At 37.3% G+C, this 26,058-nt stretch overlaps 1 long non-coding RNA gene across 1 annotated transcript in view; it reads right to left on the minus strand.

The window, feature by feature from the left end:
- Positions 1-217: 217 nt before the first annotated feature.
- LOC111768152 (uncharacterized) overlaps positions 218-26,058 on the minus strand; it is a 42,046-nt gene continuing 16,205 nt past the window's right edge. Inside the window, exons 2-3 of the long non-coding RNA XR_002800294.2 lie at positions 2,109-2,229; positions 218-354 (exon numbers count right to left, since the gene is read on the minus strand). This is a non-coding gene — a long non-coding RNA (uncharacterized lncRNA). The remainder of the gene's footprint in view (positions 355-2,108; positions 2,230-26,058) is intronic.

Raw genomic sequence — 26,058 nt, forward strand, 5'->3', positions numbered from 1 at the left:
ACTATCCTAGTTGGGGGAGTGGGGTTATCCTAATGATACTGAGCAATGGGCTTGCTCTGCTCACCATGATCTGATCCAATTAATCACAACCAGTTAGAAATCGAGAAGGAAGTTTAATTAGATTAGATGGCTAATCAGAAGACAGGTGGCTCATATTTCAAAAACCTATCTTCAAGGATTACAGAATCTTGAAGCAGTTATGTATGAAAAACGAGCAGTAAAGAGGGGGTCCAGGGATGTTGATCTCCAGGCATGACAGGCTCCAGGCATCACATTGTTCCATTCTTCTGTCAGCTGTGATGGATACCTTTAGATGTGTTTCCCACCTGTGGTCAGCCTGTTCCTGGAGAGAAACTTGGAGAACAAAGTTTTAATTTATCAAGTATTTGGGGAGAACATATGTAAGCAAAGTCTATAAATCAAGAGAGCGTGTGAATGTTCTAGAGTATGTGCAGAGCAGCGAGTAGTCACACAGAGTAGGGACTGGGGCCATTTAGCATAACAAGATGGACTCGCTTTTGCTCACTTACACTAATATTCAAGGCAAGAAATGATAGTGGTTGTATGAAGACAGTCATAGAAGAATAAGATGCATCAGGTACATAGCTTCAAGGTAGGCCTGATAGGATTGACTGATGGATTAGATGTTGGCTGGGGTTGGGGGGTGAGGTGGGTGGAGAGAAGTAAAAAGAATAATGAAGAATTCTTCCCTGCCCAATGTGACGTAGGAATATGAGAAACTTTCTAAGTCAAACTCCCTATGTTTGGATAGTTACCTTGTAGGCAGAATTTCCATGTACTGAGCTTAAACCTGTCTCCCTGAAACTTCTGACCTGAGACAGAAACTCCGATCTGAGACGCAGCTTTTGAAATTAGAGTCTACTGCCTCTACCTCCCAACAAGACCCAAACGTTTGAAGGGAGAAATTGTAACCCCTGCTCCCCTGCACGCACACCATGTGTTTGCTCTCCTCCGAGCTGAATGTGCTCTGTGTGTTCATGTGATCCTCTCATACCTGGAAGAACCTGACTTTGCTTCTAAAACAAACTTGCTTTGTGAATTAGAATCTTTCTGTGGCTCTGCCTTCTCCCCCTCTGGATGAAATTAGTTATGGTATTAGTGAGATCTGGAATCCTCAATCGCTGTTTCATAAATGTGCTGACCATTGGAATCACTGGGTGAGTTTAAAAAAATGCTAATATCTGTATCCCACTCCCAGAGAGTCTGATTTGATTGATATGAGATAAACTCCAGACATCTAGAGTTTCAAAAGCTCCCCAGTTGATTCCAGTGTGCAGCAAAATTTGAGAAATGCTGCTACTTTGATCCTCATTATTCAAAGTGTGGCCCATTGACCAGTAGCATTGGCATCCCACGTAGCTTGTTAGAAATGTAAGATTTGGCACTCCCCCATCTCTAGTCTACTGAGTCAAAATCCTCATTTTAACATAATCCTCAGGTGATGTCATTGCACATTGAAGTTTGAGAAACACTTATCTAAATCAATGGTCTTAAACTTTGGGTGCATATTGGAATCACATTGGAGAATTTAAAGAATACTGATTCCAAGCTCTATGCCAAGAGATTCTGATGAATTAGTCTGGACTATGTGCCTGAGCATTAAGGTTTTTAAAAGCTCCCAAAATGACTCAAATGTGCAGCCCAGTGAGAACCACTGCTCTCAATCTTACATGTGACAGTAATTTAACTAGTAGCCTTGAGTAAAGGTGCCTATTTTCTGTCACAGATTCCTCCTTTTAGAACACAAAACTTGGCTCTGCCACAGTGAACCAAAAAAATATTAAGAATTTACAATATTTTCTAGCAAGGTAGTTTTACATCTATATAATTAGGCCTTTGGCCACCAAGGAGATTACAAGATTGAAAAATAAGGCTGATGAGGAAAGATAAAACCTGGGAAAGAAATTTCCCAGAAAAGTGAAGGTTGGGAATTGGTTACAGTTTCAGTTCCCAGCAAGGTAATTTAACAGAATATAATGACCAGTTCTTTTCCTTTGCCACCAGAGGCACAGCCAAGACTGCAGCATGAGGGATGTTGTCATGGCACCCAGGACTATTTCCTGATGATTACTGAGTCAGTCACTCACGTGCTGTCATCCTTGGAGCTGCTTGTGCCAGGCACTGCAAGGATGAGAAGGACTCTCCTATGAGAAGCAGACTCTCCAAGGAAGATACGCCTGGTGGTCCAGATCCTGGGGTCTGTGGTAGCTAAAAGGAGAGGCAGGGTTAGTTAATATCTGTAAAGAAATGCAACCATGGGGATGTTGAGACCATCCTCAGAGGGTCCCATGGAAAAGGATGAATTATTTTCCACCTAGATGGTCAGGCCACAGAAAGCTGCCTTGTTGGATAAACTTCTCTGGATGTTACAATTTTCTTTAGTAACTTTGAAGATCTGGGCAAAGAGCAGGCTGCCCTGTGGAATTATAAAAGAATAATTAACATCTGTATAGACCTTTACTTACAAGATCTAATACTTCATTTGCTCTGCTTATACATTCTGTGAAGGTGGTGTTCTTCTCTTCTATGTAAAGAAAATTAAGAGAGGAGGTGACATGTTCTATGGATAGAGTGCTAAGTGGCAGCTCCTCAATTTGAACCCAGGTCTTCCAAGTGTAATTCCAATATACTTCTGAATTCTAAGAAATGGGCCATATTTTATCCCTGAAATACTTTACCTGTCAGCATCTTAGAAAATTTAAAAATAATCTAAAGCAGAAAGAAGTGATTCCTAGATTCATCCATGATGACCCTGGCTCTGCCTCTTAATAATGACCCACGTTAACTTGACTTTCACCACCAGGAAGGTGGCCCTGAGAGTGAGTGGGGTGTGACTGTTAATGGGTGTAGAATTTCTTTTTTTTAAAATTATTTATTTATCTTTAATTAATTAATTTTTTTTTGAGGAAGAACAGTCCTGAGCTAACATCTGCCAATCCTCCTCTTTTTGCTGAGGAAGACTGGCCCTGAGCTAACATCCGTGCCTATCTTCCTCTACTTTATATGTGGGACACCTGCCACAGCATGGCTTGATGAGCAGTGCCATGTCCGCACCCGGGATCCAAACCAGCGAACCCAGGGCCACCAAAGGAGAACGTGCGCACTTAACTGCTGTGCCCCGGGGCCGGCCTCATAGAATTTCTTTTTGAGGTGATGAAAATATTTTGGTATTAGATAGTGGTAATGGTTGTACAACCTTGTGATTATACTAAAAGCCACTGAATTGTATGTAAAAAAATCATACATTGGATTTTATGGTATGTGAATGATACAGCAATTAACAACAGTTGGAGACTTCAATACCTCACTTTCACTAATGGGTAGAACAACTAAATAGAAGATCAACAAGGAAATAGAACACTTGAAAAACCATATAAACCAACTAGACCTAACAGATATCTTTAGAATAGTGCACTCTACAACAACAGAATACACATTCTTCTCATGCACACATTGAACATTCTCCAGGATAGACAATATGCTGGACTATAAAATAGGATTTAATATATATCAAATGATTTAATAACACAGTATTTCCTATGACCATAAGGAATGGAATTAGAAATTAATAATAGAAGCAACTTAGAAAAATTCATAAATATGCGTATACAGTCATCGCCGCATAATGATGTTTTGGTCAATGATGAACCACATATATGAAAGTGGTCCCATAAGATTAGTACCATATAGCCTAAGTGTGTAGTAGTCTATACCATCCAATTTTGTGTAAGTCACTCTATGATGTTTACACAAAGAGGAAATCACCTAATGACGCATTTCTCAGAACATATCCCTTTGGTTAAGTGACTCATGACTGTATTAAATCATAAACTCCTAAATGGATCAAAGGATAAATCACAAAGGAAATTAGAAAATGCTTTGAGATGATTGAAAACAAAACCTCAACAAACCAAATCATAATGGGACTCAGCTAAAGGAGTGCTTAGAGGGAAATTTAACTACATATGCCTATATTTTGAAAAAGACCCCAAATTAATAACTTAAGCTTACACCATAAGATACCTGAAAAATAAGAGCAGACCAAACCTAACACAAGCACAATCAAGATAATAATAAAGAATAGAGTTGAAATTAATAAATAGAGAATGTAAAGCAATCTAAATGCAATTAAATGAAATGAGAAATTGGTTCTTTGAAAAGAGTAACAAAATTGACAAATCTTTAGCTAGACTGAAGTGTTTTCTCATTGGGGATCTTTCCCAAGATCTCTGACATAAATCAAGCCATATAGACTGTCAGACTCCACATGGAGTAACTTTGTCTTATGAATGAAAGCTCAGACATTATACCCCAATCACAGCAGGGAGTGGGATATTAAACATCTCTGAGCTCATTCCTTACTGGAGGGGACAGGAGAAATTATCTCTTAGACCTGACTATGGTCTAAATACAGGCCACAGAATCTGAGAGAATGTACTGTGAGATGAAGTCAAACAAAAATGCACAGTGATTCCAGGGTCAAGTCCAGAAGAGAAGGATAATTTAGCAACAGGGTGAGCTCTCAGTGGGTGAACAGCTCACGAGGTACAGGGGAAGCCAGGTTCAGTTGGGGTAGACAGGTAGCAGCCATCTGCATTTTTGATGATAAGTTTCTAGGGCTGTAGGTTAGTGAGAGTAGGTCCCGAGAAGTCAAATGTATGATCAGAAAATAACTTGCAAGTCAAATAGTGGTGGATACAGATCCTAGCCCAGGTACTTAGTGGCTGATGATCTTAGGAAGGTTATTTAATTTTTCCAAGATAACATTTCTAGTTCTAAAAGGCAAATGGCAAATCCTATCTTCCAAGGTTATGTGATGATGAAATAGGATTATAAAAAAAGCACCTTTTATAGCATTTGGCACTAAGAAGACACTTAATAGATGTGTAGATGTTGGTGTTGTTTTGCTATTGTTGTTGTTGCGTTACTACAATAGTTCCAAGGAAATTAAAGCTCAGTGGCTAATTCAGTCAGAATTTCCTTTTCATAAGCAGCACCATAGCAGAGACATGGTTTCCTGACTGGGAAGGGCCCAATGTACAGTCGTCAGGATCGACCATTACAAAATGTCATTCCACAACCCGGATGTTTTCCAATATGAAATTCCCTTGGATCATCAAGTTTTCAAATTGATTCTGTCATGCAAAGTAGTGGTTTTAATACCAAAGTGAGATCAGCCCAAAGCATCATTTTATTCAGCCATGCACTTGGAGAATGAAGGTTGAATTCTAAAATTCTGTGCTTAAACCAGCTTTCCTTTATGCCAAGCAAACTGTGGTTTTCTAGTATGGCAGTGGTCAAGTTTTACCTTTCTGTAAATTGTCTTTCCTCCTAATTCCTCCTAAATTTAGGAAGACACACTCAACAGCTATGTTACATGTGCCTAATCCTTGCCTTTTGTTAGATAAAAACAAAGTAAATATATGTTTATATCAAGGATAGTTACTTGCAAGATCAATCATTACCCTTTATTACAGACGGAGAAATAGAGGCTTAGGTATCGTGCCCAAGATCATGTAGCAGGAGTCAAGCCCAGGTCTGTTTGATTCCAAGGCCTAATATGTTCTTCCTCTACTGCCTTGCATCTACATCTAGGAATAAAGCTTCTAGGTAAAAAAAAAAAACAGACTTCCAGTCAGGGTAAGTTTAGTGAAATGAGCACTGTCAAAGAATTGCTTATGAACAGCTCAGATGGGGAATGATTATGCCTAGGGAGAATGGATAAGTGTGCACAGAGGAAATATATTTCTATATTACATCTCTAAATCTCTTTCGCTTAAGTTTACCATCAGTTAATTCATTTACTTATTCATGCATTCCTTCATTCAATTATTGAATATCTGCAATGTGCTGGATACTGCATTCTGCAGGAAGCCAGCAATGTTTAAGACAGATAAGTAAATGCAATTGTACTCAGGTTGCGGAGCTCTCCTTGATCTCTATGATGAAAAGAATTTCTCCCTCCTCTGAAGAGCCACACACTTTTAACCAACTTCTCTGGTACCCAGTGTTCTTGGCAATGGCTTATTAGGAAGCACATAGAACCTCCTGCCACACCTCTGGGACTCTCTGCCTCTAGAAAGTCCTCCCTGCCACATTCTTCACTGCAGACCACATTTAGTTCACCATTGCCCCAAATCCTGCAGCTCTGACCCTTCTCCAAATCAAACTACCTGGGCTCAAAGGCTCTGTGCACAGCAGTTAAACATAGTGGGTTTTGCAGTCAGACTGCCTGGGTTCAAGTTCTGTCTTGGCCACTTAATAGCCATGTAATCTTTTGCAAATAACTTAATTCCTTAGACTCTCAATGTCCTCATTTGTACAATACAGTACAATTGTCCTCCAATGACAGTACTTACCTCATAGGGTTGTTATCCTAATTAAATGTGTTAACATATATGAATTTCTTAAAACTGTGTCTGGGCTTCCTTCTCCAGGAATCTTTACTGAATCTTTTTCGCTCATATAATCAAATGTAAACTAAATCTGGTATCCAAGATCCCCCCTCCTCCATCTTTTTCACTTTTCTTAAGTCCTCAGCCCTTAGACCCATCATACTGATTACCATTCCCTAAAATACATCCTGAGCTATCTGTTCCATGAATCTTTGCTCAGCCTTTCCCTTCACATAGGTTGTCCTTCCCTTTGCTCTGCACTGTACATCTTACTAATAACCCAAGATCCAACTCGAGTGCAACTTCATCCATGTAGCTTCCCTTGATGCTTCAAGCAGAATCAACTCTTCCTCTCCTGCTTGCTACCTCTACAATCCCGTCTGCTCTTCATTGACACTGCTTGGGATATTTGTACATCCTAGTCGATGATGAGCTTCTCAACGTCGTGGAACATGTTTAGTAATATTTGTTGAATAAAATGAAATTAAATTCACTTTTTAAAAAGCATAGTCTAACTCAGCAAAAAAGAACACTTGGTTTGGGGTCAATCCTTTAATTCTGTTTATATAATCTTTCTCTATGGCTCCTAGGATAATGGAGCCTAGTATGATATAGGGTTTTCTGGTTGATTTATTCTCTTATGTCACTTATGGTCTACCTAACCACATAACTATTTATGCGTCAGGGTGGTGGATATTTGAGGAGAAGTTTAGTTTATATGCCAGGCTTGAGACTTGCTTCTTGAGTCAGACAGAGACACATTCTCTGTTCAAATACTGTCCTGAATAGTTTAAAGATTCAGGACCTACAGTATAGTACAGGCAAACCTCTGAATTACTCATCACCACACACTAGAAGGAGCTTAAGATCTGAGAGAAGGTCAGGAGGAAAGTGGAAGAATCAGACAGTAGTTCCCGGGGCTCCCACTCTGTTTGTCCATAAAGTGAAGACTGACGATTCATCTTCTGATGAAAAAGAGATTCTGGGCAATCAGGGGCAACTGAGGACAGATTTTAACATCAAAAAGAAGCTATGGACATTAAGCAGTGCTTCAGCAATTCCATCCCAAAGCAAGTGATGGAGGAACCACGGATGATACAAAGAATAAGTATGTGTGTAAGCAAGGTGCAGTAGGATGACCTCTGGGTGAAGAGCTGAATCCAAGTTAGGATTAGTGAACTCTGGGACCAGGAAAATAAAAGAAGTTTATTCCAGCAGGAAACTAGGATTCAGTAAAAGGCTAGTTTGGACTAGGGGAATCACCAGGTCTCCCATTACAAGTGAAACGATCATGTCAACAGAGGCCACCTGTGATTCAATGTGCTCATGCTTCCCTTTTCTAACCAGGGTTCTTCTCATTAGGGACAGGGAGCAATACTGCGAAGTTAAAATCTAATTACAAGATGATATGCGTTAAGATTCCTTCCTGTCTTATTAGACTTACAGTTAGAGTCCTAAATGAGAACAAAAGATGTTAAATACTTCTCATTTTAAATTCACCTAGCCCTCACCAGTTGGGGCCAGCCATCTTCCTGTAGGATTTGCTGAAAGACGTCAGAATTTACCCAACTATCTCAACCCCTGCAACAGGCCCACCTCCCAACCAACATAGGGCTGAACCAAGAAAGAGAAATTCTGCCTTTCGAGGGATGCTGTTTCCCTAGAGAAAAGTGCTTCTCTTTCTACAAGCCAGTGGAGAAGATGAATTTCTACAGAATCACTCAAAATGATATGGAGACCTGGGAGATAGGGACACTCTCATTTTACTTCTTTCCTTGCAAGTCTGCATTGCTGGTGACCTCGCCTCTCACCCCTTGTGCAGCCTAAGCAGCCAAAAAGAATTAGGAAGAGACCATGAAACTGAGAAAGGGACTGAGGCAAAACAAAAAGCATTCTAACTACTTGTCCTGAGAAGAATATGTTGGGTTTGAACTGTCAGCCATAACCCAATCCAAGATAACTGCCTGTTGGGTGAGGGGCTCTGGCAGCAAGAAGCCAAGGGATGAGCTCTCTTTGAAGGGACCAAGGAGAGGATGGGAAAGTGCAGACCAGGATGGGATCTTCTGTATTAGTGTAGTGGAAAAAGCCCTCTGAAAAACTCACTCATGTGACCCAAAAGAACGTCACCCAAAGCACATGGATGGCCATAGAGGTAGCATCAGAAGCAGCAACAACCAAAAAACAAGGGATTGTAATTTATCCAATCAAGTAAGAGAAAGATACCTGTCCTTGTCCTATCCTTCTTAAGCATCTGCAGCATTTGAGAAACCATTATCTAGAACAGGGGAAAGATGACAGGAAGTTGAAAGCTGGAAGTCTAAAGCCTAGGTCAACCCCTCACTACTCCCCACCCCAAGACACCTCACTCTAAGTCATAGTTCTATCCTGTTCTGGGGGAGGAGAAAAGACAAGCTTTGATCAAGATTGAGATTATCATTAAAATGAAGTCTTATGTGCCAGAATAAGACTCCTCTAATAACTTAGGGTGACTGGAAAGTCAAAGAATCAGACCAGCTATCATTAAGGAAGATATTGCCCATCAGGAAAGTGGAGTGACACAACACAATTGGGAAGCTGTTTTTGGAAAAAGTAAAACCATTTCATGTTCATAACCAATGAGCTGAGACACACCAATAAACATCAACATCACTTTCCAAAACTAGTATAAAGTTAAATAGAAATTTTGATAAAAGTGAGACTAAATGATTCACTTAGCTTGGATTCTTAGCAAATTTTACAGGGGAAAAGTTTGGTTAAGAGAGTTTGTGTTGTTCTTGAAGCCTAGAGTATTAAAATAGGAAATAAACAATGGAAGAGGGAATTTGAGCTGAGGAGCTGGGGCTGTAGCTGAATGGTTCATCATGTCTTCCATTAAAAAATCACAATTTGCAGTCAATTTACTACCACAGAGAGAAATATTAGAGAAATGGTTAATGTTTCAGGCTTAGCTGGAGCCAAAATTTAATTATTTCCCATTAATAATAATTCTACTCACTGCCATCAGCTTGGAGCAATTTGTTACCACTCTTTCTCACTTTCTCTTTGCAGAGGCTGCTGAGTCTGAATATCCTTTTTAGACATTGGAATTCTTAATTAGAAGCACTAGGAACCATAATGTCTTCAGGGCAATATTTGCGTCAGATAGAGGCTTGTGAATATGGATGCTTCTAGAGAAGCACGGAATTAGCTTTTAAAACCCACAGGGAAGATTAAGAGGAAGTCTGTATTATGACCAGGAAATCCAGGTGTTCTTGTCTGCTCGCCTCAAACCTCTCTAGGTTTTGAAAACAATTCCCCTCCTCTAAGAACATTTCGCAACTCCTCCAGGTGGTAGGAGGATGGTTTAGAGGGAGGAGAAGAGAGAGGGCAAAGGGAACAACCAAAGTCCCTATTCTGGGAGGTGAGTGTTCTGGATCCCCAAAACAGAGAGGAGGCAGAGGAAATCATAAAACTAAGGTGTAGAGTGAGGGATCTCAAGTTTAAATATGAGGAAAATAGGTATGTGTTTGAGATATCCTTGTTATTAAAGCTAACTGTTATTGTGATCACCTACAGAGCTTGTTTCAAGCACTTGGTGTGTATTTGGGTACCATTGTGCATTTACACGTGTATACCTAGAGATACAGTTATACACACAGACGTGTACCTAGCACACACATACAGGTGTGATGCTGTCATTATAAACAACAGGCACATATCCTCCTTTCTCTTTATTCTGATAAGAGATGGTCTTTGTAATCAGGAAAATGGTCAAAATACTCCATGCAAACAACCGAGACAAGAGAACTGTGACCTTTTATGTTATTTGGGGATTCTTTGTTCTTAATTCCCTTTTCTCTCTCATGTCTGCTGTAACGTTAAACAATGTTTCACTGTTAACAGTCACTATCAACCTCTGTTTGTAGCTGACTTTCCTTCATCTTCCTTGATTTTAGTGACTGGATGAGCAATTGCTATCTCATGCCTGGACTGACTGATGAGTAAGGCAGCCTTACATATCTATGGAAACTGTACAAAGTGACCAGGCCAAGAATCATAGATTTCTTTGTCATCTGACATCTTAGCCCCTGCCTCTGAGTTTTCTTTACTGGCTGCCCTATGGAGAACAGGTCCTATATCTTGATGATTACCAAGCATGGCAAGAAGAGAGTATTAGCCAAGACCTTGACCTTGTTCCAAGATTCCTTCCTGTTTTATATTCACTGATGTATATAGTACTCCTTTTGTAAAAAGTACCCTTTAGGCAAATATCATATTTTCTCTTGTTTAAAAGAAAGACATTTGGATTTCAATTGTACTTTTGGAAAACCCATAAGTAGGAAAGATGGACTTACAAAGGAAGAAATAATATTATTTAAATATGAATAAAAATAACAACTCCATTAAGACTTAGGTAGATAATAGAAAAGTAGGTCCATGCTGTAGAGACATATTAAGGAGTCAGGAACAGTACAAGTATTTGGACACATCAGTCTAGGTTAAATTTTCAGGGACAGAATAGATCACAACTCATTGAGCTGTAAGAATCTAAAGAGATAGAAATACAAAGCAGTAAGCATAGTGCCTGGCATACAGTAAACCTTAAAACCATTAAAATTCCCCACTGCAGTACAACAGGATTCTAGATCCTCGAATGGCCATCCTTCCCAAGTTCTTGGGTCTGGATTTCTGGCAACAGCTTTATCCTTGTGTTGGGGCCCAGGGCAGGCCACCCTGAAATATCCCACAATGTCATATTGGTTATTTTGAATTAAAATTACTTTAGAAGCAGCTGATGAAAAAAGGGTATTTTGACCCTCTCTGAAACTGTTCCCCTGAGAGCAGGAAATAAATACCTCATGTGAAATGTACCCTCCCTGCACCAGGAAATAGGGAGACATCCTTATCATCAGATGAGGAATTCAGGATGGATAAGCCTATTTAAATAAACCTTATTACTTTTTTACTAACTTACTACCCCAAGCCCAAACTCTGATTAAATTCTCTACTAATTAAGCACCCAAACATGTTTCTTTGTCCTGTCAGATCCTCATAAACTTACTGTTTCTTTGTGTAAAAAGAGAAAAGCTACTTCTCTGAGCATCATTTTTATGATGTCCCATATGTACATATTAAATTGGTTTTCCTCCTGTTAATCTGTTTGGTTTTGATTTTGTTATTAGCCCAGCCACAAGGACTCAAGAAGGTGTAAGGGGTAATTTCCCCCTCCCTGATACTTGTCAACCTTGGTTTCTGCTCTTTTACTCCTTTAGTGATACCTTGTCATCTCAGGCTGATCCAGCACCCAGTTCCCCAGTTCTCCATGGCTCTGCTTTCTTCTCTCTATATTTAGGAAAATATACAGTTCCAGGAAAAGAATGCTACCAGTCTGGGAATTTCCAGGCACCCCCAGGACTCATCTTAATGAAGTGTGCCACCGGAGATGATGTCCATGTTTGACTTTCTTCCCTCTGCTATTTATATTTTGCAGGAAGCTATGGCTGCTAGATTGCAGGGTCAGCTGACTTTGCTATGCAGTCTCTTGTGCAAAGAGTTTCCTTTCCAGTAGGTCAGTTTAAGAAAGCATTGCCCTCATAGCCACCCAAGAGTGATGTCAAATGTGTTACATTTCAAGTCCTGGAGCCCTATTGGGATAACTGATTTGAAAATTCTCTGAAAAGTGTAGATATGTATATATACCTGGATCTTTATTTGGCTAGCTTTAAAGTACTTGCTATTCCTCAAAGATTCCTAGACCTTTTCACTTTCTCTCCCCTGAAGATCTCAGTTTTTTCTTCAGATTAATTCCATTTAATGAAAGTCACTGGAGACAGCTTTATGTACATTTTAATGAGGCTAATGTTGATCTAGAGGTTGAAGAACGGTTTGGATTTGTGGTTGTTTGGGTGGGGAATTTTCTAAGTAAAAAGTGAGAAATAAACTCCAGAGGCTAGTCGTAGAAAAATAGTTTCTCTCAGAGATAAATTTTGACTTATATTCCTACAAAATCTCAATTCCTCTGTTAATTTTAGCTAACCAGAATATTCCAGGTGGGTAGTCACATTTTTACTCTAAAGTGGCCCACTCCTCAGAGTGGCAGAATATGCTATCTCAATCTCATTGTTGATCCATAGTCCTTAAATTGAAAACTCCATGACAGTAGTGGCAACTTCCAATCTAGTCATTGTTATATCTCTTGCACCTTATACTGTGTCTTCATATGATAGGTGATTAATAAGTATATGCTAAACAAATAAATGCTGATTGAATAAATTTTTTATGTATTACGTACCCTATTGAAGTATTAATTTTAGTAGGTTTATTTAAGTACAAGTCTTTTCCCCACTTATTCTTAAAATTTAATGTTATCAGGTCCTGTTTTTCTCTCACCAGTAGCTTCGTGTTTTAATAAGGAAGGTTCTGGTTAGTAGAAGGATATGGTGGAAAGAGCATTAACTATGAACCCAGCAAAGTTGAGCTCCTCCTACTCTGCTAACAACTAACCTTATATTTGGTACAATAGTTTTACCTCTAGACCTCATATCGACAACTAACGATGGTAGAAAGTTCAGAAAACTGCTCAAATCATTTGTGGTCTATAGGTAAATGTATTTATCCCAGCTTTTCTCTCTGCTTAAGTTTATGGAATGTCTAAGTAAATGTTAAAAATATGAAGAGAAAATGTCTTTCTAGAATAATCAGATCTGTAATCACAACTTTAGTTATATTTTGAGTGTTCTGGTAGGTATAGAAAAGAACAAAAGGGAAGTATCAATTTTCACTTACCCTCTGCCCATTGTAAGCTATGTGATCTAGAGCAAGTCATTTCACTATTCTGGGCTTCAGTTTCTTCATCTGTGAATTGAAAGAGCCAGCTAAGTGAATTCTCACTGTTTTTCTGCAGTTGTGTTATTCTATGATTCTTGATTCTTTCAAAGCTCCTGTGACTTGCCACTGGTATTCTTATTCTCATCCAATTACTCATCAACTCGGCAAATATAATTCAACACCGATTATGTACAAAGGCTGTGCTAGGTTCTAGGAAATAGTTGTGAACAAACAACATGCTTCCTACCCTTAAAGGTTACCAATTCCTTATTTTCCCCTTTCTGAATTTTCTTGGATATTCTCAGATCCAGTAAGAAATGTAGGTGATAGAAGTATATAAATAAGAAGCACAAAGGATGGGTCTTCTTGTTTGTAGAAATGTTGTGAATAAGAGAGCATAATCCAGCAAAAGATGGGCTGGGAAAGCAGAGATTGGTACAGAGTCCAAATTGAGTCAGGTTTATAAATTTCTATTTTCTCTTGCTTTTTAAAGATTTGTTTTAGTAACATTATTTTCTTTTGCTATATTTTCTGATATATCTTTAAGTATTTTTTAATTTTCACTTTTTAATTAATTAAGAATTTATATCAGTGAACAGTGTCATATGAAGCTAAATTAATTTAAATCTCAATTGCTACTCAGGTAGCTACAATAATTTGATAAATCTTTCTGTTTCGCAATTATCTGTGGTACTACCTTAATTCCACAGAAAGTTTTAGTGGAGGAAATGGTCTACTGCTGGAATATTTATTCTTCTCCATCAAGATCTACAGATTAGTCCTACGAAGTAATAATTTCCACTTTATACTATATTTTAATATATTTTAGGATAATTTCTGTCTCACTTCTTTCAAAATATATATTTTAGATGAATTTTACAACTTTTAGATAACTAGTAAGCAAAATACTATTGTTATTTTTGTTGGACTTAATGTATTTTAACTATGGAGAATTGATGTCTTTATATTTAACTTTCTTTTAGGAATATGATATATTTGTTTACTTATAAGTATTTTTTATAAGTTCCAATTATAATTGATTCTTTTCCTTGTTTAGATCATGCTTTATTCTCATTAGGTTTATTCATGAATATTCTCTATTTTTATTGCAAAAAGGTAGTAGAAAGCAAAAATACTCTTTAGTCATCTTGACAGAAAATATGGTTAAATAATTGTTTCAATTCTCTTCTCAAGGAATAAATTGAATATTTTGAAAATATATGGCCAACTTATTTAGTCCTAAACCATCCATTTAATACCTTGGCAGTTCTAGCTATTGAATTTATTATTTTCTGAGTTACATATATTCTGGGCAAGAAAACAAATCACTTGACATTTTCAGATGTACTAGTAAATAACATTGTAGAAGTCAGATCTATTTCATTGGTTTCTGCCTTGTCATACTGGAAGGCTATTGCTTTTCTATGCCCTAGTTTATATTAATTAAACAACTCAACTAATGTGAGAGTAACTAAGTATGAAAGTGTTTTTAAATGGCTAGAAATCAATAATGACAGCTCCTAGTCATGGGACACATTACATACTGGGATGGGCACTCCACATACTTCAAGTATTTTAATTCTCACAATACTCTAATAAAATAGATGCTAAGGTCTCATTTTACAGATGAGCACCCTGTCCACATCATCCAGCTCAAACCTGTTCCTATCCATCTCCAAAGCCTGTGCTTATGTCCACTGTAGGTACAGCCTCCCTTTAAACAGAAAACTAATGAAATAGCTTAGATAGAAAAGTCTGAAGCATCTGCAAGGACGTTAGAAAATATTTCTAGAATTTGGTCTCTGCACAAAGAAGCAGCTCCCAGGTCTTTCTAGACAAGAGGTGCAAAGATAGTCAATTGCTTTTGCATCTCATTTATATCAATTTTTTAAAAGAATTTTAAAAAGCAAATTAGCAGAAAGTGAAAATCACCTTTCCCACAGTCCTCACCACACACACACTCACCACACACACACTCACACACTGCATATCTACTTTATAAGGACTCCGCTTACTCTTGCAAAGTTAGAAGAATAAAATACTTTTACTTGTATTATTTTATTTAAAATTAAAATGGTTTTTAGCTCTCAGCTTTCTGAAACCAACAGACTGTGTTGATTTATTAAGGATATCTCTTCAAACAACATTATTATTATTTTTTTAGTTTTCCAGGAACTAAAAAGAATCCAAAGCCTTTTTAAAAAAAAAGTGTAAGCATAACTCACTAAGTATTCTAGCAAGGTATACAAAAGGGTGTTTGTTTAGGAAAAGTGGTAATTGTCACCCACTTGAGTGAATGCTGGAGTATGACTTGTATCACTTACAAAAAAGTGAAAGTACATTTGTGTATTTATTCACTATTGTAAAATAAAGATGTTGGGTTTGTTTATGGCTGTTTTCTCTCAGCCTTCTCTACTCAACTTATTTTCCAGAAAAACATTTTTGAGATCACATGCTTCTATCCTGGAACTTATCACACGATATTGTAATTGCCTGTCCACTGTTTACATTGAGGACACAGATGTATGAGGTCTTATCAATATCGCTAGGGCCCAACAGAGTTCCTGGTTCATAACAGATGTAAATAAACATTTTATCATATGATAAAATAGTTATTCAATTGAAAAGACCATTTGATTTACTCATATATTTTAATACCTCCAGTAATATTTGACCAGAATATGACAGTGACTCAGAAATTAGTAAATTCAAGGGTTAGGACTCCTGAGATATTTAAAGGATGATAAGAAACTGATAAGGTGGCTAACTATTTTCAACTGAAATAAGTTGATCAACTATTTATCCCTCACAATAAGGAGAAATGTTTTGAGATTTTTCCTCTATGAAGCACTGAGAAGTCTCCTTAATGGAAGGGAGAATTTGCTCCAGGAAGTGGTTTTCTTCTTTGGCACCAGTAAAGCAAACAAAACAACCTAAAATATGTAAAGCCCATTGCAGAAGAAAATATGTGTTTGTGATGTTTAATACACATATGTATAAGCATACATATATTAAATCTGCCTATGTACACATATACATGCTTATGCATACCCACCCAGACACCAGCTTTCTCTTTGAAGAAGGATACTATTTTGAACCAGTAAATTGCTTTGCTAGCTGGAATTGCTAGGCTAAAAATACCACCTGCAAATCAAATTGCATTTATGCTTCATGCTATATTTTCTCTCTTCCTAAGACTCACGATATCAAAACAGAAAAATATAAGACTCTTCCTTTTGACATTTTGCATTTCTCTTACAAGAAAGACACATAGTTTATGAACCAGCACTTAAATATTAACATAGAGTTATTAAACAATAGCTAGAATGAACAAATGAATGCAAATTTATAAATTGAATCAGTTGGTACAAATAAATCAGCAATCCCTTAACTTCCTGTCTGCAGGTCTTTGTTTTCAGAGCTATAAATATTTCTGTGTTACTGGTCGTGGACCTGAACACACTAACTTGTTTCTCTTCCTGCGGCATGAGAATTTATTAATCTAGTGTGATTTATAAAAGTTTCCCTACAACACCAAAGCAACACGGTTTTCTAAAAATAAATGTTGTTGATGATTGTGGCTGAGACTAATACTTGTATCCTCAATAGTCAGTTTTCCCATCTTTCTTGCTAACAGAACCCTGTGGGGAGAGGAGAAACAATGTGTCCAGTAAAAATATATATTTATATAATATATCTCCCAGCCTCCCTTGTAAATGGGATGGTAACACAGTGGTGATGTCTGATTTTTAAGATGTAACACATGTGGCACCCACCACAGTGGAGTAGTGGTCTTTGAGATGTGAACAGTAGTTATTGGATGGGGCTTCCAGGGAAGCTCCTTAAAGAACGGCAGACTCAGCTGGTGCGTGCTCCTTGTCCTCTACTAATCCTCTTCTTCCTGCCTAGGACACACATCAGATTGGCCTTCTTTTTGGGGGAGACATGGTGTGAGGAAGAATGGCCCTGAGCCAACATCTGTTGCCAATCTTCCTCTCTTTGCTTGAGGAAGATGGTCCCCGAGCCAACATCCAAGCCAATCTTCCTTTACCCTGCACATGGGACACCACCACAGCATGGCTTGATGAGCGGTATGTAGGTCCATGCCTGGGATCTAAACCCATGAACCTGGGCCACCAAATTGGAGGGCACAAACCCAACCACTATGCCATTGAGCCAGCTCCCTCATCTCAGCTCTTTTAACACAGCAGCAGCTATAGAATAGGAGCGGCTCTCTTAACACAGACTGGAAGATAAAGCAGACAGTCACAGAGGCTTTGTTGAGCCTCTGAACCAATACTAACCACAACTTGCTACCAGACTTTCTATTTCCTCTAGGAAAAGGGAACAAACTACCTTACTTCTATTTGTCAGGATTTTTGTTGCCTACAGTGAGCACAATGGCTAATTGATAAAATGCGTCTTCAGAGAAAAATATCTTTGGGAATCTGGAAGGAAAAGACTGATGTCTGGAAACCAGCAATGAACAAACCAGTATATTTAGGTCTTATAGTCACATTGTTTAGTAGACATACACTTTTGTTATAAAATTGTCAATTAGACTTTTTGGAATGTAAGTCCTCAATTTTTATTCACTTTTCCTTCTGTTCTGGTTGACTTATAAAAAACTGAGTTAGCTATAAGGCCCTGATTCTGTCTATTTGGGAATATGGCTAAGGTGGTAACAATTCTGTCAAAAGAAAATGTCCCCAGAGGCAGTGAATGCAAGAAAAAGTGTGGTCCATATTATCCACCAAGCATACTATGATGCACCCACTCATCTTTGCATCTCTCTCCTTGCCCACTTCCTTGGAGTTTGCATAATCCTGTCTTTGCCATTGGTATGCTGCCTTGTAATTACTTATCCTCATGCCTTTGCCCTCACTGATCTGTGAGCTCACTGAGGGCAGGAATGCTGATTTATTGATTTATATATTCTGAACGTCCATCACAGAATATAGTTCACAGATGGTGCTCAGTCAATGTGTGTTGGATGAAAGAATGTGTGAATTAAGATCATCACCAGGACATATTGACCCTCCCTCTGAGGGAATGCGCCCCTTTCGCATTGGGGAAGGAGAGAATTCTCTGCTTTGCTCTGGGGTACTTTCTGACAGAGGTGAGCTTCCAGGTATGGATGTAAAGAATGACATGGATCTGTTGTATTCGCCTGGGGTCTTGGGTCTGATCCCTGATCATCATGGAGTCACTGAGCTGGAACAAGTACTGCTGTGAGCAGCCGTGGGGTGTAATTTGTCATGTCCTTTCTAGACCTTCTCTAAGAAAGCGCCAGTGAACAGAGAGACTTCTCAGAAGGCAGTGTGACATAGTAGAAAGATCATAGGGGGAGCAGTCACAGGGACAGCAAATTATATCCGAAATATATTATTTGACAACCTTTCTGAGTCTCTATTTCCCTCTCTCCAAAATGTCTATTGATTATGTCTACTACACAGGGCTGATGTAGGGACTAAAAGAAGTGATATGTTTAAAGTGCATTCCTGCCCCATAGCAGCCCCTCAATAAAAGAGAATTATGACGTTTTGTTATGTAATATGTCATGCTGGTATTATATGAAACATTGTCAGTGTTTTTCAGGGGTGTTTCTAAGATACACGATGAAGAAAGATTACATTTTAGGCTAAAATATTTCTGGAACATGACTTCATTTATAGTATAAATTATAGCATAAATCAAGGAACTCTCCATTCTTTGGGAATATCTCTACTGCTCAACCAGTAACTGCTGCTCCCAATGGGTGGGAGCCAAGAGCAGTCTGACCTAGCATCTAACATGAGCTGACTCCTTCTCTCTAGGACCTTGCACACCAAGGAAATAGGGAAGAAACTAGGGACTATTGTTTCCGCAAACCTCTTCCTTGCCAATGCCCCTTTCTCTTGCCTCCTGTGCTATTTTAAGAGACAGCGAATCAAATTATTTCAGCAAGAATAGGCTTTCATCCTGATATTTCAAAAAGATTGATGTTCATATTAATTATGGACCAACTCTGTCTCTCTCCGCCAGTAGCTCTTTTCTTTTTTTCCTGCTGCAAACATCTTCATTCATTTTAAAGTCACCTCCTCATCAAGTTTCTAGTTCTAGGTTTCTGGAGCCTGAGAGCAAATTTTGGAAACTGCAGTAACTACTCTTTAAAGTTTTCCATGACTTTTTCAATTCAGATATAATGACAGTGCCATTTCACTTCCCTGCTGTCATATAACCTACTGCTTATATCCACAAAGGTTAGACAAATATGTTTGTAAACATCTAGTTATTTGTCTATTTATCTGTTGGGAAATAAATACACCTTCACAAGTTCCTTGTAATAAAATGTGAATACAAGACCTCTGCGACCTCATTCTCTCCACTCCCCTTCTCCTCCTCTACCCTGCACTCAAGACATCAGCACTTGCAATTCTGGAATCTGCTGTGTTCTTTTGGGTGTCCATGGCCTTGCACAGGTGTTCTGTCTGCCTGTAGTAACCTCAATGCATCATTCCTTTTGGTTTCTTCACTTCTATTCATGCTACCATACTTGACTCTTCCTCTCCATTCCACTCGAGCCATTATTATGATTTATTTCTGTGTCTACTCTGACGGCCATTCCAAACTTTGACTTTATTGGTTCCAATTGCACTTTATGTCCACCACTTTCGGTCATGACCTCTTGGAACTTGCCACTCCTAGGAATTATTCAATTTTTAAAATCTTATGTTTAAACCTGCTTCTGACTAACTAGAATCTCCTATCTTTCCCAGTGCCTCATCAATGATTCTCACTGAGTAACTGAATTCTATGACCTTATCAAGATCTGTGGTCCACAAACTGCCATACTTGTTCCTTATCTTTCAACCTCCTCCAGCTTTTGTTTCTTTCTGTATCCAGCTTATTCACCACGGTCTTTCACATCAGTCACCCCTACCAGTAGCCTCAGCTTTCCTCCTTATTCTCTGTAACATTCACTTGAAAAATCACTAATGTGAAGCGATGGTCTAACTTCTTTGTACCTCGGCTTGTGTTCCTGAACATTGCTGAACCAAAGTACATAGCCACATATTTTGATGCCACATGCAAGGTCACCAGTATGAACTAGGATCTCAAGGACTCCCAGCAAATTTATATGCTTCTAGTTAGTCTTTCCACTATTTTATACAGCCTACTTCAAAATTTCCTGCTGCTAATGCGTTATTTCTCTTCCAAGTTTGTCAATAGGTGGCCTCATTTCCTATTACACACAGACACATACATAGACACACACACAAATAGGACTTGGCAGAAACTTCTTCAACATTTGGCTTCCATATCTACTCACATTCTTTCTGACAAAAGTGGAAATGTGTCCCTTCTTCAGGTTTAAGCTAATCCCTCCATTTATGACGTGGGTTTCATCTACCTGCCTTTCCCTCTCCTGTCTCCCCTACATACATATACACATAGAGACTCATTAGACAAGCACTATGTAGATTATTCTCTTCCTCTTTGCAACTTTAGTCTCTCCCTTTCTTCTGGCTTTCTTACAGTATATTAAAACATACTCAAATTTCTTTCAATTTCAAAAACCCCTCTCTCCTTGACTTTTTGTTTTCCTCAGCTACAGCCTTTTTCCTTCTCTTCACAGTTAAGTTTATTAAAAAAAATTCAAAATTAGTAGGACTTGTTCTCCTCCTATTCACTCTTTAAAATACTGAAATTCATCTTCTGCACCATGACGATACTGGAAATCTTTTCACTGTTCCACCAAAGACCTCGTTCTTGCTCACACTCATGGACACTTTTTACTACTTGTCTTCTTTGACCATTTTGGAGCATAGGATAAGGTGGGGCAGTGTCTCCAACTTGAAACACGCAGAATCACGGCGGACATCCCTAACTCTTCACACTTTCCCACTCTCCACATCTAGAAACCAAGTTCTATCAAATCTCTCTCAAACCTCTTCTACTCGTTTCTCTCCAGACCATCTGCTGCTGCTTCATTCAGGTTATGATTATCTATTATCTGTACTTTTCAGTTTTCTTACAGCTTTCTTCAACTCCATCTTTAGTCCACCACAACCCTGCCAATACACACAACCTATACTACAGTGAGAGAATTTTTAGTGCATCCAGTCATTCTCTGATAAAAGCAAACAGACAAACACTTCATTCTCTTCCAACTGCCCTCAGAATAAAATCTAATTTTCTAAATATAATTTACAACCACCAAACCTTTGCTTTTGTATCTAGCTTTATTTTTTGCCTCTTTCTTCACCCACCACCACTTCATTCTTGTGCTCTACACTCAGTCATCCTAAAGGTTATTTGGTCCCTATAGTATGCTTCATCCTTCTCCCTCCCCAGAACCTTTGCCTGTGTTTTTGTTCTTTCTGTCTGGAACATCTGTTCTCCACCTCAACCTCCCTCCACTCCCCATATCCCAAATATCATAACTTATTTCTTCATCTGGTGAATTTCTCCTTAGCTTTTAGGAATCCATTTAGATGTCACACCCTGAGTTAAGACAGACTTATGCAACCTTCAATTAATGACTGTAGTATCTTCTATTTACCCCCAGGACAGCTCTTCTAACATTCAATTGTCAATGCAAATTACTAGACAGAACATTCTTTGAGGGCAGGAACCTGCTTAATTCTTTATTCCTGAGCCCAGCTTAGTGCTTGGACATAGTAGGTACTAATAAATGTTTGTCAGTTAAATAACTATAAATTCAAGGGTATAAATAGTTTGTTCACTGAAGGCAAATAAATTTGCTTAGTGTTTTATCCTTTAAACTATTTCCACATCCATTATAGCATTTGACTATCACAACAACCTTGTAGTGTATGAAGAAGTTTTAAATTTTGATGATGTCCTATTTACCATTAGTTAATTTTCTATTTAGAGTTTTTTGTGTGCTATCTAATAAATCTTTAGCCACACCAAGGCAGGAAGATCTCTCCTACATTTTCTTCTGGAAGTATTACAGTATTAGCTTTTATATTTAGATCTATATTCATCCCAAATTAATCGTTATGCATAACTTTAGGGAGAAGCTGGGATTTTTTTCACATACATTTATCAAGTAGTTCCAGTAGAAGTTTTTGAAAAGACTTTAATTTTCCAGTGAAATTGCCCTAGCACCTTTATCTAAAATCATTTAATCACATATGTACGGGTCTCTTTGTGGACTCTCTTATGTTCCATTGATCTTTTTCTATGCCCTTTTATCCGTATCACTTTGTCTTGAGACTGTAACTTTATAATAAATTGTAAAATCAGAGAATGAGTCCTCTAAATTTGTTCTTTTTAAATATTATTTTGTCTAGTGTAAATTCTTTGTATCTTCATAGAAATTTTACTGTAGTCAGTTTGTAGCAAAAAGCAAGCTGAGATTTTGATTAGGACTTTGTTGAATCTATAGACATCTTAACAAGACTGAATCTTCTAATCTGTGAAAACAGTATTTCCCTCAACTTACTTAGATATTCTTCATTTATTTTAGCAATATTTTATAGGTTTCAATAGAGGTTTTGTGTCTGTTCTTAAATTTATTCCAAAGAATTTAGATCTTTTTGATACTGTTGTAATTTTTAAAAATTCATTCTCCAATTGATGCTTGAATATAGAAATACAGTTATTTTTTTATTTTTTCCTTTTATCTTTTGACTTTGCTAAATTTACTTAGCAGCCTGAAAGATTTTTGTATATTTCTTGGAATATTTTCTTCCTTAAGTATTTGGTATTATTTTCTCCTTAAGTGTTTGATAGATGTCAGGGCCTTGATTTTTCTTTATGAGAAAAGTAATTATAAATTCAAACTTTTCAATAAATGTAGTACTCTTCAGATTTTTCCATTACTTTCTGTAAGTTGTTTACTAATTAGTTTGCCTATTTTATCTAAGGTATTAAATTTATTGGCATAAAATTATTCATAATAATCCCTTATTATCATTTTAGTGCTTGTTATAGCTACAAGGATGTCCCATTTTCTTTCCTCTTATTGATAACTTGTACTTTTTTCACTTTTATTTATCTTGATCTCTGTTGCTGAGATTTGTCAATTTTATTAAACTTTTCACAGAAATACACTTTACCTTTGCATATTTTATGTATTATATTCCTTTGTTTTCTCTTTCATTGATTACTACTCCTTTTAATTCCTTCCTTCTTCTTTTAGGTTTAGTTTGCTTTTTTTCTAGCTTATTAAGATGGAAAGTTAGATAATTGTTTATAAATGTTTCATCTTTTCTAGTATAAGCATTTAACTTATAAATGTCCCACTGAACCCTGCCAACTGCATGCCACAAATTTTAATATTTTTATTTTCGTATCACTTAGTCTAAAATATTTTCTATTTCCATTGTGTCTTCTCTAATTTATACATTATTTAGAAATGTGTTGTCCAATTTCTAAATATTTGGAGTTTCTTTTACATCTTATTTGTACTGATTTATCATTTAACGTTGTTATATTCAACAATATACTTTGTAAGATTTTAATTTTTGAATTTATGGCCTAATGTATGGACTACCTTGGTATGCAATTAAAAAGAAAATGTATTCTATATTTGTTGTCTACATTGTGCTATAAATGTTATTAGGTCAAGTCAGACTATAGTGTTTTTTAAATCTTCTATATTCGGGGTTTTCTTGGGGGGTCTACTTGTTTTACTAATTACTCAGATCCACTTGATATCCAATGCATTTTTGATGGCCTTCACTGCGGTGTCTCATTCTCTTTGTTATTTGGATGTTAGCCTCTGTCGTTGCTGATGCAATTTCCCAGACCTGTTCTTGTGTATGTTCTACAACACGGTGTTGATGCCTTTCCCCCTTTGTGGTTTCTTGTTATGCGGTCAGTGCTTTCTTTACCCTTCCAGTCCCTTTGATATGCATCCCTCAGTCTATTGGCTTTTTTGACATTTGTGGGTCTTCCACTGCATTGTGTAAGAACTTTTGCATCTTCTTGAGTCCATGTTTAGGCAAGGGGCCCTATTTTGGGCCTGCCATTTCTGTCCTGTTCATTAATAAATTTTTTCTGTTCTTAATAAACCAAGGACTTCCAGGATGAAAATTCTCACAACTATTTTTCCTGAAATAAGCTTAAGTAAGAGCTTATCTCTGAAGTAAAAGAAAAAACATCCACTAGCTCTTTTACTCTGAGCTGAACCCTTCCCTACCTCTGAAGACCTCAGGCCAAATAAATGGAGGTCAATGGACGATTTGAATAATCATAATTAAAAATATATGGGATGGTATAATTGAATATTATCCCTGGACCATATACAAGAAAATCATGATCCAATTGTGAAGAAATAGTATTTTATCAATTGATGTAGTAAAGAAAAAAAGAAAATCCATTGACCTAGAAACTTGAAATGCTCTTTAAGTGGCAAGAGTTTAGAGATAGGCTTCCATTTTCCTCTCTAGGAATCAATCACATTACTAAATGTGCAATATGTAATGTTGAAAAGTTATAGTGTTTTAATTTATTTTTCTCAGTTTTCAATTTTATTATTCTCCTATAGATAATGCTTGGCTATTTTAATCATAGTTATGAAGGAGAATTCCCATTCCATAAATGTAAGAATATAAAAATAATATTAGGGCTGACAATAGCAGGTAAGTAGGACTAGTACTGGAGAAGGAGTAGAGAGTATTCCTTCCTTGTTTCATGCAGTGGTGAGATCTTAGATGCATCTAATATCTGACGATCTAATGGATGAAGAAATACAGGTTTAAGTATTCTATTTTTAAGAGTGAAATAGTAAGTGGAAGACAATAAAATAAATAAGATGATTGGATAGAGGAGGAGCAATATCAAATAAACCAATATTTTCTCTTTTAATAGGGAGCCAAATGTAAACAAAGTTTGTAGCTACAGAAATTGAGCTATGAGTATACACTTTGGAACTGTGAGAACTCCCAACTTTATTAACATACACAAACAATTGCAAAGGAAATTAAATGGGGAGTGGGACTGAGAGTGCAAGGAATTGGATGAAATATTTTAAATGTTCTTTTATATTTCTATATAGATTTATCTATTTTTTTATCATGTGGATATATTGATTTTATGATATGAAAATATTTAAAAATTTCCAAAATACTTCTATATCATTCCTGATTTCATTCCCCCCCCCCATTTTGGTTAGGACATTTTATAGGCAAATTTTCTTAAAAGTAATTTGGAACATCTGCAAGTTTATCTCTGCATAAACATAATTCCTACCAGATGTTTCTGTCTGGCTCTGGGCCCAAAGATATTAATGGAATTATAATGGAGAAGGTCTTGAGCAAATGTATTTTTCAGTCTGACTGTGCTCTCCATTTTAAATTGTACTAAACCAGATGATGCGGTGGATTAAGTAAAACTGCTGTGGGCTCTCAGCAATTTCTCTGAACATCTGGTTGATTCTATTTTGTTCTCTGCTTAAAAAGCCAAGTTTGTCCTCAGACCACATTATATAACCCAAGATTAAGATTGGTCTTGCAGAGAATTTTAAACTCTTCATTTCCATGAATATTTGAATGTGAACTATCACTTGGGCTGTTATGATCTCACACACTTTTCTGATTTCTATCTACTTGCACTTCCTTTTTAGTATTTTCCCCCACCTTGGCATGAAAGAAAAGTAGCAATTAATTGCTAATTAATTGTTGAAAATATACTCATGCCATCAAAGAAGACCAATGAGAATCAAACTATCATTTTCAGCATTGTTTTTGAGCCAAATTTAACTATAAATTTTCTTAATCTGCCCTCTCACTTTTTGTGTAGTCAGTTTTTATAGTGACTTGTTAAGACAAGACACCTGTACTCCGGTGGTTCTAGGCTCCCTACAAGCTGCTTAATTCCT

Source organism: Equus caballus, chromosome 15, assembly GCF_041296265.1.
Source record: "Equus caballus isolate H_3958 breed thoroughbred chromosome 15, TB-T2T, whole genome shotgun sequence".
Classification (NCBI taxonomy): Eukaryota; Metazoa; Chordata; class Mammalia; order Perissodactyla; family Equidae; genus Equus; species Equus caballus.